General features: G+C 49.5%; 1 long non-coding RNA gene across 1 annotated transcript; it reads left to right on the plus strand.

Moving 5' to 3' along the window:
- Positions 11,744–17,189, plus strand: LOC110388639. Its single transcript, XR_002432945.1, has 2 exons — positions 11,744–11,787; positions 12,664–17,189. It is a non-coding gene; the product is annotated as an uncharacterized LOC110388639 (long non-coding RNA).

The following is a 17,718-nucleotide window of genomic DNA, read 5'->3' on the forward strand; positions in this document are numbered from 1 at the left end:
CCCATGCGGGCAGATGTGCTAAAATGGTGCAAACCCCAGGGGGAATTGCTGAGAAAGAGCTGCTTATAGCACAGCCAGAGCCCATCCCAGGCCCCTGCCCGGTGACAGAGGGTGGCATCCTGCAGGAAGGGACTCCCCATGGGTTGCTCTGTGTTCTGTTGGGTGCTTTGGTAGGTGCCAGCTTAGAGCTACTGATGATATAGAGAAGGGAGAACCCCCCCCCAGAAGTGTGTTTTCATTGTACATACAAAAGGTGTTCCAACAAGCGATGTGCTACAGATTCCCTTTGGTTTTTTTTTTTCGTTTGTTTGTTTTAAAGTGGTCGTTTCTGGTGGGAAAGAAGCTGCAAACTGAAAAGAGCAAAGAGAGAAACCCAAACCTGTGTCTGCGTTTGCATCGCTGCTTTTCCTTTCTCTCGGTGGTTTGCTCTGACCGGCGTGACTTTGCTTTCTGTACGGAGAGGTGTGTGTGTGTGTTCTCAGCCTTCTTTGATTAAAATGACTTTGATTCCTCTCTCGAGGACTTTGGGGGCATCTGTGTGTTTTGGAGAAGACACCCCCAGCACAGCCCCTCCTCACCTCCCACCTGGGGGCTTCTCGTGTCCCCACGTCCATCCCATAGAATGGAGGTGGGATACAGCTTTCCATGAGGATGATGCACTGTCCCATTAAAGAAGGTGAGGAGCACCACTGTGGGTCTCCCACACTAATACCACCATGCCTAGTAAAACCAAAAACCCCTCCAAGTTTTCCATGCAGCATCCTACATTCCCTCTCCTAGCTGAGCTGAGAATTAAACCCCAAGTTCATTTCATACATCAGTGTTTACTAGTGAAATTCAGATGCAAACACCTCGTTCTGGTCAAGCTCTTCTGCTGCAGAATTAATTTGCTCATCGCACTGAGCCTTGGTGAGCGCTGTAATTTGGTAAGCACCATGCACATAAATAATAATTACAGGTTCCTGCTGATTACATGATTGTATTTGAAGTTATCAAGTAATTCCAAGATGAATGACCTGCCAATCGCTGTCTCCTGTGCTCTTGACAAGGTTGCAGCCTCTACAGAAAATCCTGCATTAACCCTTGATGTTAGCCTGGAGAAACTGGGCAAACTGAGGCCCAGATTGCACTGTGTCACAAAACCAGATGCTGGGCTCTGCTGAGTGCCATCCCACAGAAAGCTCTGCTGCATTGCTCCTGCATCTAGCCCTTCCTCAGGAGCAGACAAGGAGATGTTGGAGTGATGGGGGTTGGTGCCCTACTCAGCATCCTGCAGTGTCCTTCTGCCCAGAGGAAGCAGCAGCAGTGAGAGGTGCCCATCCTGACCCAGCCAATGATTCCCCCAAACACAGTCCCTTTCTGCCTCAACAGGAGCATCAATTTCCAGCTGCTTGGTGGGCATCAAGAGGGAAACCCTAATTTAGGTGTGCCAGGGGAAGGGCCTCAGCACCATATCCAGCAGGACCACAGCCCTAAGCAGCGACTGGGAATGACTGCTCAAGACCCAGAGCTCTCCTCCCCTGTTCCCTAGCTGCTTTGCTTGCTGCCATGCAGCCCTTCTTGCAGAAATACCACTGGGGTGGGACAACTGGAAGGTCCCAATGAGTTCCTCTAGGGCTGCATTTGCAACATTCGTAATCACAGAAATGTTGACGTAGCAAAAGGAGGAGACCTGGATGAGCACAAGCAAGGAAACCCGAGTCTGAGAGCATGTGTGAATGAAACGTACCACAAAGGCAGTGCTAAGAGCTTGGTACAAGCCAGGAAAAAGCAACGTGACTTTGTCTACCAGATAGAAAAGAAAATAAGCTGAGATATACAGGACAAGTGTGCGATAAGCTGGATTGATGATGTCCATGTTGAAGTTTGACCGGTAATGTATCAGTAAACCAAAGGCACGGTGATAGAAATGCTTATGAGCCTGATGAAAATGATCGGGGTGGCTAATGGGAGCTATATTTTAATGCATTAATGTGGTTAAAGAAGTGCTCAGAGATCACAGACAAGCTCGGCAGAGAAGAAATAGCCCTTCTTTGCTCTGGGTGGCAGCGTGTTCTGCAGGGCTGTGTATGCAGGGATGCTTCTGGCCTCCTGCTCTGTGCAATGCAATGCTAAGGGAAACTCATCCCATCCCCAGCAGCAAAACCTGTCAAGCCAACACCGAGCAGATCCTGTGAAAGTGACAGCGAGGGACCTGCTCCCTGCACAGTAGGTTTTCAGCATCTGATTCCCGTGCTTTTCTATTTCTTTTTTTTTCCCCAATACGCCGTATGATAACATGGGGCAAAGCATGGCCCCATCCACAGAGATTTTCTGTTTTCAAAGCTGCATCTCAGGTGTGTTGTGCCAAAATTGCATGGAGAGATTTCAAGACCCCATAGCATCACACATCCCAGCCTGGCAAAAACAACACAGGAGTCAAGCATTGCAGCCTCGCTGGAGGGGATGAAGTACAGGCAGTGCTGTGGCAATTCAGAGAAATCTGTGCAGAAGGATCAGCAATTAAATGAGGATCAACTGGGTTGCAAGAGGAGAAAATTGCTTCTTTCAAACCCTCTTGATTATGGAGCTGCAACAGCCCAGATGTCCCATGGCTTATTGCTGCCGTGAGCAGATGAAGGGGCTGTTAATCAAGATTGTCAGAAGCTTTCCCCACGCCAAACGCCCTCACTGGGGCTGGGCTCAGTGTGACCACTCGCTCTGCTCCACTGCTATCCACCAACACCCAAAGGGCTGCGGGACACGTGGGAAGCGATTCCTCCACTGGGGTGGGATGCAGCAAAGCCTCCATCCCTCCCCATCCCCACAGCCCTTCTCCATCCCTGACATCCTGAAAGGCCAACTGTGTCCGCCGTCTGTGCCGCGGCGCTTGTCAGACCTTCTTGTCTGAGAGCTGCCAGGAGGGGCTGGGTGCCAGGAACGGCTCAGGGAGGATGGAGGTGTTATTTCTTCCCCCCACCACTCCTCACTCCCTGGAATGGCAGCCAGATGGACCAGCACTGCTGACGTCTGAATAGACCCAGGGAGGGCAGGAGTGAACCACGCTGATTTCAGGACAGGACCTGAACCCTGCAAAGGTCAGACCTGGCCCTCTGATGCCCTAAAAGGACAAACCTTATCTCCCCCAGTCCCACAGCACTGGGGAGGGGGTGGGCTGCATCTCATCAGCTTCTCTAAACATTTCTGGGGGATTTTAAGGTAGAGGAAGGATGGAGCTTCACTTTGCAGCTGAAGTGAAGATCCTTATGGGTCCCTTCCAACTCAAGATATTATGTGATTCTATGATTCTGTAAAGTGGGTGCACAGCCAGGCTCACACACTGAAGTAATCTGCACACACACAAAAAAAAACAAAACTGTCATTGGCTTAGGGAGGTGACCACCACCCATCCCTCCTCACCATCCTTGGAGAAACCACACAGTAGATGCCATGCCACGCTCAACAGCTGAGCTGCAGCTACCTCCTGTGCCAATTACATACTTAAGCTAATGCCACAGCATTAATTGCATTAATAGGAGACTAATTGCACACCTAACGGATACAAATGAGAGCTAATTACCTGGCACAACACTGGGCTCAGCACACAGCTGTCTGTCTTAGCAGCGTTTGGAGAGCACCTTGCTGGCAGCCCTGCAGCAAATCACTGCATGACACTGAGAGACAGTGATTCCGCCAGCAGGAATCGCTCCCTGAGTCTTCCTGGGGTAAGTTAACCCCATGGCATTAGCTAGGAGATGTGTTTAGCTGGCCTCACACACCTGGAAACACCAACATGGGGACATCTCTGCGCATGTGTCCAAGAGTGCTCATAATGAAGGGTGCTGCTTGTATCCAGCAGCAGCAGCACTGGGCCACCAGCACCCTGGGAATGGACAAAGGTAGTGGTATTATGCTGGAGACACATGGTATGCCACATAAAAGGGCAGAGAATGGGTTATTCCTGCCTGGAAGGAGAACAGAGTATTTGGGGAAGGCACATACTCTGCTCAGGGGATGCTCAAGAGCCACAGGACCACCCCAACATCCAGGTTTGCACTGTGCTCCCCTTCCTGACGTCTGGCCCCATGCTTCACAGCACCTTGCTAATACCCATCCCTCAGCTCCTCCAGCTCCGGTGCATGAAAATTGAGCTGGAAACGTCACACAGCCCCAACAACGCATCCTCTTCCCAGGAGCATCGCAGCCCAGTGCTAAGCAGGCAGCAAGCAGGGCGGTCACGCAAGCTCTTTCCCAAAGGCTCCGTGCCCTCTCACTGGAAGGTAATTAATGCCTCTCGACTTGATGATGTTGACAAACCAGCAGCAATAGCGGTGGGAAATAGGAGGGCTGGGTGACGGGATGCCAGGTGTCAAATCTAGCCTTGAGAAAATGAGCTGTCCTGTTAGGGTTTAGGTGAGTTCGAGCATGCTTAGCCTCCTGTAGCTCCCTGTGACTGAAACATGGGTCGTTCAGGAAATGATTTTTGCATGGTTAGACACAGCTATTAGCCAGCAGAAACAGCACAGATACCCTTAACTCTGCCCCTTTGGTGCCATGCTGGAAGCAAAGTATTTGAGAAAGTGAAATACACTTGGGATGGAGGGGAAAAATTGGGTGAAGAGTTAATAATTTCACCTTCAGCCCCAAATCCCAGGGATAAGCATGATATGGGTTTTAGAAAACACCAAAAGAAAAAAAAAAAAAAGAATGAAGAAAAGGCTTTGGAAGCAGATTTCCATGCAAACGTACCCTGGGAGGGAGGGATCCTCAACATGTATGTCTGAAATAGCTCAGTAAAACATTTCAGGCTCGAAGGAGAAAAAACCATTCTGGATTTGAGGGGAGTTTGACAAATTCCACCAGCAGCCCCACGCGCCCCTCTCCGTGCCAGCACTGCTCATAACTCAACGTTCTCTTCTCTGCTTTGTTTTTTCCAGCCCTGAGCAGCCTTTTTCCAGCAGGTATGGCCTGAGCAGAGCAGCCGTGGTTCCCTCTAAGCAGAACATCATTCATTTTCCCTCCCGATCCCAACCCTTGCGGCCACGCCACGCTGACACCTCTCCGAAGAAGGGGCTGCATTTCATTACCCAGGGCAGAGCACGCCGCTTGCAAAGGAAAATCAATAGCTGTCATCTTTATTTATGTACGAGCTTTTATTAATGGGAATTTCGGAGCTGGGCTGATGTTCTCTGTGTCTGTCCCTAATACTCGCAGCTCCGTGTGCTCTTCCCCCTCTAGTCAATAGCCATTTCTGTTTCCAAAGAGATGCACTTTAAAAACCTCTGCACCGCTTACTTCACCCAGAGGAGTGGGTTTTTTTTTTTTTCAGCAGCTCAATAATATTCATGTCCAATATAAATGCACACAATATCCTTTGATGCCCTGACCAGGCTCAGAGTCTTTCTCTCTTTTCTCCACCATTTCCTCCCTACACCAAAGGCTCACGATATTCTCAATCCAAAACGTTTTGGGTTTTTTTGAGAAGCATTTGGGGATTGATTGCTGTTTTCTTCTTTGATAAAGTACCTATTTCTTTCTTGTTTTTCTCTCCCACTGGAAGATAAAAACCCCAAATGTTGTTTTATTGGCAAAGCTTTCCGCTTGCTGTTGCCGAAAACCTAAGATACATTGGCCAGGAACCAAAATGATGGAAGCCTTTCCAAGAAACATTTTTAAAACCTCAGAACCGCTTGTGGTTGTATGGGTTTTCAGCTGAAATTTACCAAGTGGAAAAGTCCTATTTTTAACAGCCTCTGGGATGGATGTGATCCAGGAGGTGTTGCACATCTGCCACCTCTGTATTCAGGTCGCATCCTCCTCCGTGCTCGTGGCCACAGCAGAATTGGGTCAAAGGACATCCAGCAGCTCCCTCCTAAACCTGGATTGCTGCACAATCCCTTATGGGGGCAATTCGGTGTCCTAAGCCCAAGCAGAGAGCACAGGGTGGGACACATTGGCAAGGCACTGCGTTGGGTGGCGGCGATGCGTCTAGGGAAGCAGCATCTCTCTTCAGCATCAGTGAAAAATAATCCCCAAAGAATGAAATGGGAAGAGAGAAATGCTGCAGAGACCTGAGGATCTTCTGCCTTTCCCCTGGCTCCTGAGGATGCTTTGAAGTTTTGTCCATGTGGTCACATCTGGATCTTCTTTCTTCACCTCATTCACTCCTGAGAACAAACGCTACCTGCAGAGCTGCCCATTTCCCTTTGAAGAGAGACTCAATTTAAACACCTTCTTCCCCAGATCCCCATCCCTCCAGTTCTCCTCCTGCAACAAGAGGGCGATGGTTGGAAACCAGATCTGTGGCACTGTCAACACCTCAGTGCAAACAGCACCTCCATACACAGCACTGGGAGCTTGACTGCATCCAAATTGAAAACTGATGACTCCATCAGCGTCCCTTTGCTGGAGTTTTTCTGCTCATTTAGTGAAAATGGAAAGGAGAAGTGAGGTGAGCTTTGCTTGCATAGTCCTTGTTGAACTTGGGGTGCAAGGGACTTCAAAGAGCATCACTCTCCAAAAAGGAGTTTTCTCCTGTAGGGTGATGTGGATGTGACCCTATTCCTTTTTGTTTCTTTGTTTGTTTCTCCGTTTTTCTATTAAATTCCAAAAAAACCCTATTTTCTTCTTATTCCACCTCCCATTCCTACACGCTTGCTAATAATTCCCCCTGGAGATCCCCCTCCTGCTCCTTTTCACTGCAGACAAAGAGCCAGGTGCCCTCTGGGTGTCAGAACCCCGCAGAGGGCTCAAAGTGACAGCAGAGAGACTGAGAGGCTGAACAAGGGCAGCTGGGCTCCTGCCAGCACAGTGAGACCGGCTCGGTGCTTCCAAGCACTGCAGAGATCGCCACATCTCAGCGAGCTCAGGCAGCTCCCAGAGCCTCTCCCCATGGTTTGGGGTGAGAAGAGCAGAGGTACAGCAAGCTGATGGCTTTCCCAGTGCTGCAATCCCATCCCACTGAAGGGATGGAGGTGCCAAAGAGGAGATTTGCAGAGAGCTGGAGGTGGCATCAGATGGAAATTCCCACCAGGATTGCAAGCAGCCATGATTTTGTCCTGCTCATTAACTCTGTGTGGAATAATCAGGTTTTCTAGTTTCATTAACATGCAAAGTCAATCTCTATGAACTCTCTCCTGCTCTGCAGCACGCTCCTGGGGGATCTGTGCTTGCACACCTGCAAGATTAAAGGCATGGTGTTAATTCAGCGTCCCCGAGTGCTGGGGAATGCGGATTCTTCCATCTGTGAGCAGCCTAACACAGTGTCTAATCCTCCACAGAGCACAGCAGCATCAGAGTAGGCAATGGAGTAAGCTCCCACTGGTGGCCCTTGGAAGGCACCAATGGCTCTGAGGACCCCAGCGTGACCCAGGAAGGATGGGACGGGGGCACAGTGGGGACCCTGCCACCCCAGGCATGGTTGTCACTAGCAAATATGTTGAGGTTGTACCAGTCCATCTTCCCCTGCAAGAAAAGCAGGGCTTTGGCAGGCAGGATTCTACACCCTCCAGGCTGAAGCTGCTGCATTGCATCCCCAAGCTGCTGGGCGAGCCCTGCAATGCTCCCTCCCAGCTGGGATTAGCCATGAGTGCTGGATCCTGAGCACTGAGTGTGAATTGCATCTTTCTGCCAAGCCAGGGGGCTGCTACATGTTGCAGTATCAAAATCAGAATGGCGTGGAGAGCCATCTGTATCCCCTGCACTGCCAGGGTGCTGGAGATGCTCTGGGATGCAGGTCTGCAAGCAGAGAGGAAAGAGAGATTGCCTTGTCACTCTGTCAGTGATGGGTGCAGCAGGGGAACAGTGACAACTTTGCTGGCAGTCTGGAGACATCGTCACTGCAGTCAGCTGTCCTGTTGTTTGCAGAGGGACAGCGTGATGTTGATTGTCAGGATCGTTCTTGTTGGCCTCTCCTCTTCCTAGCAGCAGGTGAAATGTAACAAAAAATGCAAAGATCTGCAAATCCAGACACGCCATTGCTCAAAATCTGTGAAAATCCACTGAGAAATGTATGGTATATGGGTGTATGGATACACAGGTGAACATGGCAGGGCACTAAAACACCTCCTGGGCAGGTGATGAATAGCCAGACTCAGCACGTGCAGCATCATCCTAAGGACATATTACTCCAGCTTCCTTTGTAATTACTGAATATATTAGCTTATGACCCCTGCTCATTTTCAATTCCCCATTCTCCATTTCTTACAGATTTTATTTATCTTTAAAACATCTCACACTGGGCTGTGCAGGCAGACTTTAACACAGGAAGGGGGAGCAGACACAGTGGCCATTGCAGAGTGGCTCCCCCTCATGAGAAATGATTTAGACCCAACCAAGAACTTTTTGTGACACGTCCTTTCATGGGTGTTCTGTCATCCTGGGGTTCTTTGTTCACAGTCATTAACTTGGTGGGGGGGAACAAAATTATGCTGAATGCAGTGCATTTTTCTGCAGGTGATCATCAGCAGAGATTCAATTTACCTTTACTCTGTTATCAGTGTGCTTCACTGGGTATGGTTAATTACTCTATAGCAATAATGGCTCCAACCTAATTTTTCCCCTATTATCCTTTTTTTTTTTTTACACTGGGGATAGAAAGAGCCCACCAGCTGCTAACAAATTGCATTAAATTGGAATCGATTCCACAAGTGTAATCAGAGATATGAGAAACTCCCAAAGGTTTAGCGAGGGATCCCGCAGCAGTAAATACCCACCAGTTCACAGCATGTGGCTACATGTACATGCTAATGCTCTGCAAGTCCTGCAGCGCTTCTTGGGTGAAGTTCTTTAGTGCTGTCCCGCTTGAATCACTATAGAGGAAGGTGCTGCTTAGGGGCAGCTGCTGCTTCCCATTCTCATCACTCAGAATTGGTGTAATATTAGGGATTGTTTGGACACCCAGGTCAAAGCCAATGCTTGCAGAGAGGTTAAGCCCAGGCTAATCTAGCAATAGCTGTGTCCCAGCAGTCTCTTGGTGCTGGGGAGGTCAAGAAGGACCTGGTGTCCTCAAGGGCTTGCGACAAGGAGATTCATCTTCATCTGCAGGTGTGGGACCTGGTAAGCACATGGAAGAGAAATTCAGGCAGTTATTACACAGAGAATCTACCTCTGTCTCATATTACAAAGAGCTGGAAACCAAGAACACACCTTTATGTGCTCATCCTGAACTTTCCCTAGCTCTCACTTTTGGTCCCCATCAACGTGCTACATGGTGAGGACCCCAAGTGTGACCCACTGGGATGCTCTCAGGCTGGGCAGGAGCACAGCTGCTACATGGGGACCAGAGCTCATGGCTCAGCATGAGCAGTAGCATGGGCTTGTTGGAGGAATGCCATTGCAGAAGCATCTCCAGCCGCCGTGTTTAGACTTGCAGACGACAGCAGCATCCTTCTCCCAGTCTTAACAGGCCTTCGGGCATTAGGGTGATAACTCAGGCAGACAGGATCAATCTTCTGTGGCTGGAAACGGTGGGGAGCAGGAACAGGAAGATCCCTAGCCTGTGTTTGACATCAATCAAATATGTGTGAGAATAGTTCAGTGGCGGTAACAAAGCCGTGGGGAGGAGGAGAGCCGGGGAGATGCTCGTGAATCACAAGCCAAGCAATTCAGCTGTGTGATTGTGAGAAGCAGCCCAAAACCACTGCCCACTCCTCCCTAGAGGGAAGGGATATTGGTGACCCGTGGAGTCCATGCACCCTGGCCAGTGCTGCTCCTCCAGCCCAAGCCTGAGTGCTGCCCGAGATGCCCAGAAGGCGGTACCATGCTAATGACCAGTAATTAGCTTCTCCTCCCGGCTGCCTAATGAGTTGTGTCTGAACCATGCCGGGCACTGTGAGAGAGCAAACAGACTCTGGGGATGAAGTGAGCAAATGCACTTGATTCAGTCCTGAAGCTCTCTGAATGGGGAGAGCTCAGCAACACCATCCTCAGCCCCAGCTCTGCAAAGGCACACGGGTGACTCCAGGAGCTGCCCGAGGTGACACTGGAAACCAAGGCAGAAAAACATATTTTCTTAATGAAAGGACAAGAGGAAAGTGATATGCTCCAAATCCTCCTGAAATTGCCTGCTGGGTATGTTGCACTCAAAATAATGGTCTCTAAAAATGGCTTGTCTGGCAAATGCACTATCACAGCCAGGAGGAGATGCACAGCTTGGCTAGAGAGATGTTTCCTGAAAGGTGTCAACAAATCCTGGCAGATGTTTGTCCAGAGCTCTCCCAGGCTTGTGTTGTGTGTGTCCTGGGGTGAGCGAGGCACTAAGGAGCCCACTGGTGACATAAGAGGAATTGCAGCTGGTTTTGCTCTAAGCTGTTTTGTCCTTCCCCGGCAGGGAGCCAAGAGGCGAAGAGGCTTCAAACAAAGCCTGGATCAGAAGAAGGGAGAGGGTTTCCCATGCAGCCACCACCTCGCATCCCCACTGCTCCCTGCTGACCCTGCACCCACAGCCCCCAACCAGCCCCACTTCGATTCAGCTGCCATCGCGCTGCTTCCCCCAAACACATCCCTTCTGATTCAGCGAGAGAAAACACTGCAAGACTTCACCGAAATCTTGTGGCTGCAGGATCTTCAATCTCCATCTAAGAGTCATTTAGATGTAAACACCCTCCTGCGGACCCAGAGCTGCTTACAGCAGATGGATGGATGATCGGCATTGAGCTCTTTGTGCCATAAGGCTGTGTTTTATTTGCCTGCCTTGGCAATAAAGTCTGGAGGTTGTTCAGCAGCAGCAGTTTCTCGTTAGAAGTGCAGCATTCGCCTTTCTTTATTTTTTGTGTGTGTGCTTTCCTCTTTGCAATCCTCTAACTTCACCAGGTTGCAGGCGATAAATCAGTGTTTCCCGGGAGCTGTCAGTGGTGCAAGGCTGATTCGCATCAGCTATGGGTCTGCCCTGTCCCGTGCATTTGGCTCCACAGCACAAAACACAAAAATATACCTCTGCTGAAGGACTCAAGTATCCAATCGGGGCAGAATTTGTTGGGAAAAGTGATTTTCGTGGTGTGCATCAAGAATAACTTCTCCAACTTCTCAGTGCAAGGACGCTCTGAAGGTGATCAAATGAAAGCTACAGCAGGGAGCTCTCCTATACATTTGATTGCAGAGATCTCTGCAGCCCTATGCAGCAAGGGAGGTTACATCTGACAGGAATATTTCACTTCATTAAAAAAAACCCCACACGCTCAGAGCCAAAGTACCTCTTCACCACCAAACATGCTGATGCAATCAGCTCCTGAGCAATGCTGTGATTGTAAACCTTCATCTAGATTTCAGTGCTTCTGCACTGCCAGACAATAACCAGGATGAGCGGCCGAGGGGAGCACAGCCACTGCTGGCAGCGTGATGCTGCCCAGCATCTGCAGAGCAGTGTTTGTTGGAAGTGCTGCAGCACATGGGAAAAGTTGGATGGGATCCTGTGCAGTCACAGAGAGGGGGAAGGGGAGAGAGATGGGGAATTGCCCCCAGGTGCTTGTGCTTGGAGGTCAGGAGTACAACACCTGCCAAGAATGGGGAACCTCCATAAATGTGTAGGCACGAGGATGGATCATTGTATGTATGCTGATGGTTTTGGGAAACCACCAAGGCTGGGTGTAGGGGAAATGCTGAGTCATGGTTTGAAACAGTGATTGAGCAGCTGGTGGGAAGGCAGGGCCAACCCAGGGGAGCTCAGGGGCATGCAATGCAATGCAATGCAGCTGAGTGACTAGAAGGGCTGGAGCCAGGATCCACCCCTTCCCAGACCTCATTTAAGGGTTGGCAGTGGAAGCAAGGTGGCCTTGCTGGTGATTCCTCTGTACTTGGGGCCTTCTGAAGGTAAGCAGCTTTGTTTTCCTTTGATTCTGTGCCCACAGCTGTTGCATTGGAGCAAGTTTTTGCTTTCTGTAGCTTAGGACTTAGCTACTCTGCTGTCATTCCTGCTCTTTCCATTGCGTTCCACTGTGGAACCTCCATAAATGTGCAGGCACAAGGATGTATCATTGTGTGTACAAAGATTGTTTTAGGAAACCACTGGGACTGGGGAACCTCTGTAAAGGTGTAGACACAAGGATGGGTCATTGTATGTACCATGATGGTTTTAGGTTCTTTTTGTCCTCCAGTTTCTCTCCTTTACTGTTTGTTGGTATCTTTTTCTCTCACTGGTGGATTGTTGAGCTGTTTCCAGTTGTAGAGGAGATCAGAGCATGCAGATCTCTTCCCTACCCCACAGCTCAGGCTTGAGGGCAGAAGTCCCTTCCAACAAGAAGGGCAGGGATCCCACGCCCACCTCCTGCACAGAGCAGACTCTGGTCCCAACTATGCATTCCCATCACTCTCCACATCTCTAGCTCCACATCTGGCTTTAAGGCAGACCCTGCTCCTGTTACCATGCTACAAAACAAGTGTTCTGGCTTCAGGACCTCACACAATAGTGGAGCATGAATGTACATCTCTCCTTGCCACAGCTGATATCACCTAGAGCACAGTCAGGATCTCAATAGCACAGGCAGGTTGCATGGGACAGACTTCTAATGCCTCCCAAACCAAAGCTGATTCAATTACTTACAGGAAGGGGTTATAAAAATGTACTGAAAGTGACCTGAGATTAGGCAAGGCTTTCCTCACGAAGAAGGCCCCTGTTTCTCCATTGATTCCACGGTTGAAAAACATAAATTTTCTTTAACTTTGCATTTTTCTTCCCCCTCCTGCCAGCTGTGCCATCTTATGTCTGCAAGCTAAAAATATCCCACTCACAACCAACCTGCCCCCTAATGGGACTGACGGGTGCTCGCTACCTGTGGCAGGTTAACCGAGAGCGTGCTGGTGGATGGATGGTGCTGGGCTCTCCTGCAGTGCAGGGCTTTGATTTATTGGTGTTTCCTGACCCTGACAGCTGCCGGTGTTTTGTGCACAGCAGTCCTTGGATCATCGCAGAGAGCAAAAGGCATTGCACAAAGATTTCCATTTTGCCGAAGGAGGGTGATTTGAGTAAATAGCTTGCCCCTGATCCTCAAAGTTTCGGCGCAGCATCCCTGCATCCCACCACAGTCGGTCCATAGCACTTTTGTGCTGGAAGAGATTCCTCTGAAGCTGTGTAGGGTGGAGGAGAAATCCTGGGGAATGAATGTACCCCCCCTTAACTGGACCTGCTCCACCTGCAGAGGGCCTAGGGACACCAGGCTGTATTTAGGGATGCCCGCATGGGCAAGATGAATCTATCCCATGGAGAGCACTGGCAGCCACCCACCAGGAGCAATCCTGAAAAATAGGAGATTACAAAATCCACGCTGCCGGACAGAGGAGCTGTCTGCAGGCACCAGGAAAAGCAGAATTACTCATTGTAATGATGGTCTGGCACTAGCTTCCTTGTCATGGTCTCGCACTTAATACAGTAACAACTACTGACAACAAGAGAATGGTCCAAGCTCAGAAAATACTGTATTTTGCCTGACTTCTACTTCATTAGCAGGTAAATGAAGTAAATTGCCCAGAGGTTCCCTCTGCCTCAGTTTTGGCCACCTCTGCCTGGGTGAGTGACCTCCCAGACCCCAGGAGGACCACAAGGCTGGGGCTGTGGGTTAAGGTACAGACCCAGCATGTCACAAAGCTGTTGTCACACATTTCTCCCGAGGAGAGCTCATCAGGTTCAGAGAGTGATGGCTCCATAAGTGGTGTTGTGAACAGAAGTGCTTTGGTTCCAGGCACCGTCATTTAGACAATTTAGTTGTCACTGAAGAGAAAGAGGTGACTTGCATACAATGAATGAGCATCTGCAAAGGTGAAAATAGCAGGATCTGGGAAGCTTTTTCATCCTGTAGAGGGGAGGCACAGTGAGAAGCCAAATGCCTGGAAGATAAGCCTTGAGGCAGAGCTTGAAGGCATTACTACCAGTGGCTCACTGTGACAATACAGAGACCTGCTGACCCCATATAGCCTCAGGAGCTGTGCAGGGATGCATGAGGACCTGCTGATTTGCTGTTGCCCAATGGAATCTAGCTGTGCTTCTGGCCATGCATGAAGGCTTTGTCCCAGGGACAAGCTCCACTCCCTGCCCTGTACTCATTACTATGTGAATTAAAAGAACTGATGATCCCTTGTAAATGTGTAACATCTGGGAGTACCTCTGTGGGATGAACGTTTTGCCAGCCTTGAGGTGAGTTATCCGAAAACTCTTGCCAGTAGCAACAAACCTGGCACCTGCTGTGAGCACATCTGGTCCCAAGCATCACAGCAGAGCACAGTAAGAAAAACCCCAAGATCCAGTCTGCCACTGCCACCCATGTCCAGTCATCAGCCCAGCCCCTGAGATGGACACTGGTGTTTGAGATGGGTGGATATACCTTGTTTGTGCAGGAAAGGCTGGAAACTGAAATGGATGGGATTGAGTGCCTTGGCTTGTTTTTCTGCTCTGTTTTGCTTTGGCTTGCTGAACAACCCCATCTGGCTTTTCTGAACAGCAGTGTTACTCACCTTGCACTTTATGCTTTCCTGGGGATCAGTAATAAACATCCCTTCAGTCGATAATGAAACAGGAAGGAAAATTAGCAGCACTTCTACCACAAGCTCAAAGCCAGTCAATCTCAGAGAAACGCCATGGCTCTAACATAGTGGTCAGATACCTGCTGGGACTGGTCCCCACCTCTTCAGCCTTATCCCTGCCTGTTTTTCCAACAAGTGATATTTCTCCCTAAATTCAAGACATTCCTGGGAGCAGACTGCCCCTCCATCTATTTCTACATTTAAAGTGATATTTGTTGGAGCTTTTAAATCCTCCATATAGCTGTTTTGAGGTGAGAAGTTAGTTTAGAGCAGGGGAAAGCTCAGGGAGGTGGAGGGAGCTGAGGCAAGGCAGACCCTGCTGGCTTTGGGATGACTGCTTCAGGGACACGATTGCAACCCACAAATATTGAACCACATTGGTGCCAAGGAAGGAAATATTTATAGTGGAAGAGGTAGGGGGGTAAAAACAGAGATGGGATGATCCAGGCTGAGCACCAAGGAAAAGTATCTGCCTGTGAAACTGGCCTCCTGAGTGCAGGCAAGGTGGAAGCTCCATCATTTGGGGATGCTCAGAATTACACTGAACAAGGTCTGAGTGAATTCCCTCCAGGGAGCAATCATGCACCAGCTGAGACAGATCTCTCCTGCCTCCCCACCCCTGCCTTTCACAACATTTTCTTGTAGAACTGTGAGTATCACTAAGGAAATTATTAGACCCACTTCCCCAGCGGCTGCGTGCTGCCTCCCTTCCATTGCAGCTGCAATGGCTCTGCCAGATTGGTTTTCCCAGGGCTATCTGAACTCTGTGTGAAGGGAAGAGGGATGCTCAGCCCCTGCATTGCAGCAGGTTCTATGGCCACCGTGCTGCCATTGACTGCAACCAGCCCCAACACCAGGTGTCTGAGGACAAGTGAAGCAGTTTGGCATCACCCTTCCTCTGGCACCATGGGTGTTATCAAGGGGATGGATAACAAAAGAGAAAGAGAGCAAAGGAGAGCCAGAGCTCCTGGAGCAAGATGCCTGTTGGGAGCTGGAACATAATCCAAAGCCTTTCCCAGAACGGTTCAAGGATTAAAGCATCCATCTGGAGGTGGGCAGCATGAAGGCTGGCAGTGGTAGGGCACCACCAGATGTGAAAAATCTTTGTGGAAAGAAAGCCTCAGTGCCCAGAGAGAGCTGAGCTCTTGACTGATTTGTCTGCAGCAAGCAGTGAAGGAAAAGGTGCCCTTTGCTTTCACTGCCATCTTTCCTTAAGGAAGAGCAGCAGAAGGGAAGAAGGCTTCACAGCAATGCTGCTGAAATGGGCAGAGGTCACACTGCTCCCACACTGCCCTGGGGTCAAAGTTTCCCTCTTCCCATGCTCCCTAGGGGTTGCTACAGGGTGTCTGGTGTCAAGGACAACATCTGGTGTGTGGCTTTGGGAAAGGTCACTGTCCTTATCCCTGTCACATAGAGGAGGGATGGACTCACCCGGCTCTTCTCGAGCAGAAACACAAATCCAGGCTTTCCAGCCCTGAGCAACAAACTGCAGATCCACCGGCCCGCTCTGTTGGCCAGCTCCCGTGGTTTTGTTTGCTCTTGCTTTCAGAGACACCAAATTATCCCTACTTACAACTCAGATTAGAGGAAGTATGGTTTCTTCAGCCATCACCACGGGAAAAATCAGCTGGAAAGGACAAAGTGCCATCAGTAACATCCAGGGCTTCGGACTGATTTTTCTCTCTGTGTTCTGGAATAGTTGGACTTCAGGGTGAGACCAAGTGAAGAGAAATCTTCATCCCAGAAAAGCAATTGTTTTCTTTAAAAAGGTATGAAGCTGTTGGGAGAGTGACTTAAATTTGAAGTGACCATTTAGCCATAACTGCGACTTTGCCAGGAATTTGCTGTAATGTGGAATGACTCAGAAATATAAAAACTAAGGGGAAAACCTCTTCCTTTGTTCAAGGGAGAAAAAGAGATGCATCCTTCTCTAAAATAGAGCTGAAAGCTCTGCAGTATTGGATCGTATTCAGAATAAAAACTGCAGAGAAAATAATCCTGAGGATCTGGTCCCAGCCCTAGCACTGCCACCCTATGAATGGATCCTGTTATTCAGAACAGAGGGCTGTAAAATGCAGCATGTAAATCAATACAACAGACAAATCTTCAGACAAATCAGGTCTGAAGATCGCCTGCATGCTGTTATTTTCCTGCACTGATGGATGTTCCAAGCTGCCACGTTTCCAGTCAGGCAGAAGGAATGCCTGTGGCAAAGGGAGCAGGTATGTGGCTGGTGGAGTCCTGTGCAAGGAGGGCAGAGAGGTAAACCTCCAGTCCAAATGGGGCATATGGAGCCAGTGGGATGCTGTCAGCCCGAAGTGCATCTCCCAGCTGCTTTCCTATCAGTTCCTTCCTTCTTTCTCCTTGAGTTCAACATGCCAGACACTGTGGCCACGTCCTCTCCGAGCAGCCAGGGCTCTGTGCCCTTCTCCGTCAGCTTAACATCATCCCCAACATCTAAACCAGAGCCTGGGTACAGCCTGGCACACGTGGCCCTCTGAGCCCAGCTCTCTCATGAAGATAAACGATCCCATTTGATGTGATGACAGGGAACAGCAGCTGGGGCAGCCTCTGTTGGTACAGAGAATGAGACATGATCAGTACCTGTGGGCAAGGAAGGGGACAGTTTGCCCAGCTAATTAGCCTTGGGTGCTAATGACACTTAGAACAGAAGACCCCGACATGCCGAGGTGATGTCTCTGTGCTGGTTTGCAGGAGCATGAGCAGGATCCAGGCACAGGGAATTGCTTCCAAAAGGGCCTTCCAAAAGGATGTCTGTGTCTTTGATTTGCACTTCGCTTGATATGTATGAGCACAAAGGAAAGCCTGCTGTCCTTCAGAACCAGTGAGAGCAGAGGTGGCCTGTGGAGGCCACCCAGAGCTGGGAGTTGGAGATCTCCAACCTTATGTCCATGATACAACACCAAGGCAGAGCTGAGCAAAGCTCAGAGCTGAAAACCAAGAAAGAATCTACCCAAAGAGCAACTGAGATGCAAGGATGCTCCTGGCAAGTGAAATCCCCATACAGAGAAGATTCTTTTCATTTGGTCTGAACCTTCCATTCTGATTACAATCAAAGCAGCTCATTCTGCCTTGCCTTCTCCCTAGCGGTGATGGGGTCATCCTGGATATCTCTGCAGGAAATTTCTAAAGGAAATGTCTTTTGCAACATGGCTTTGTGATAAGAACATAGCCGTCTTATCAAAACGCTTTGCTCTCTGTCATATT

Source organism: Numida meleagris, chromosome 26 (genome assembly GCF_002078875.1).
Source record: "Numida meleagris isolate 19003 breed g44 Domestic line chromosome 26, NumMel1.0, whole genome shotgun sequence".
NCBI lineage: Eukaryota > Metazoa > Chordata > Aves > Galliformes > Numididae > Numida > Numida meleagris.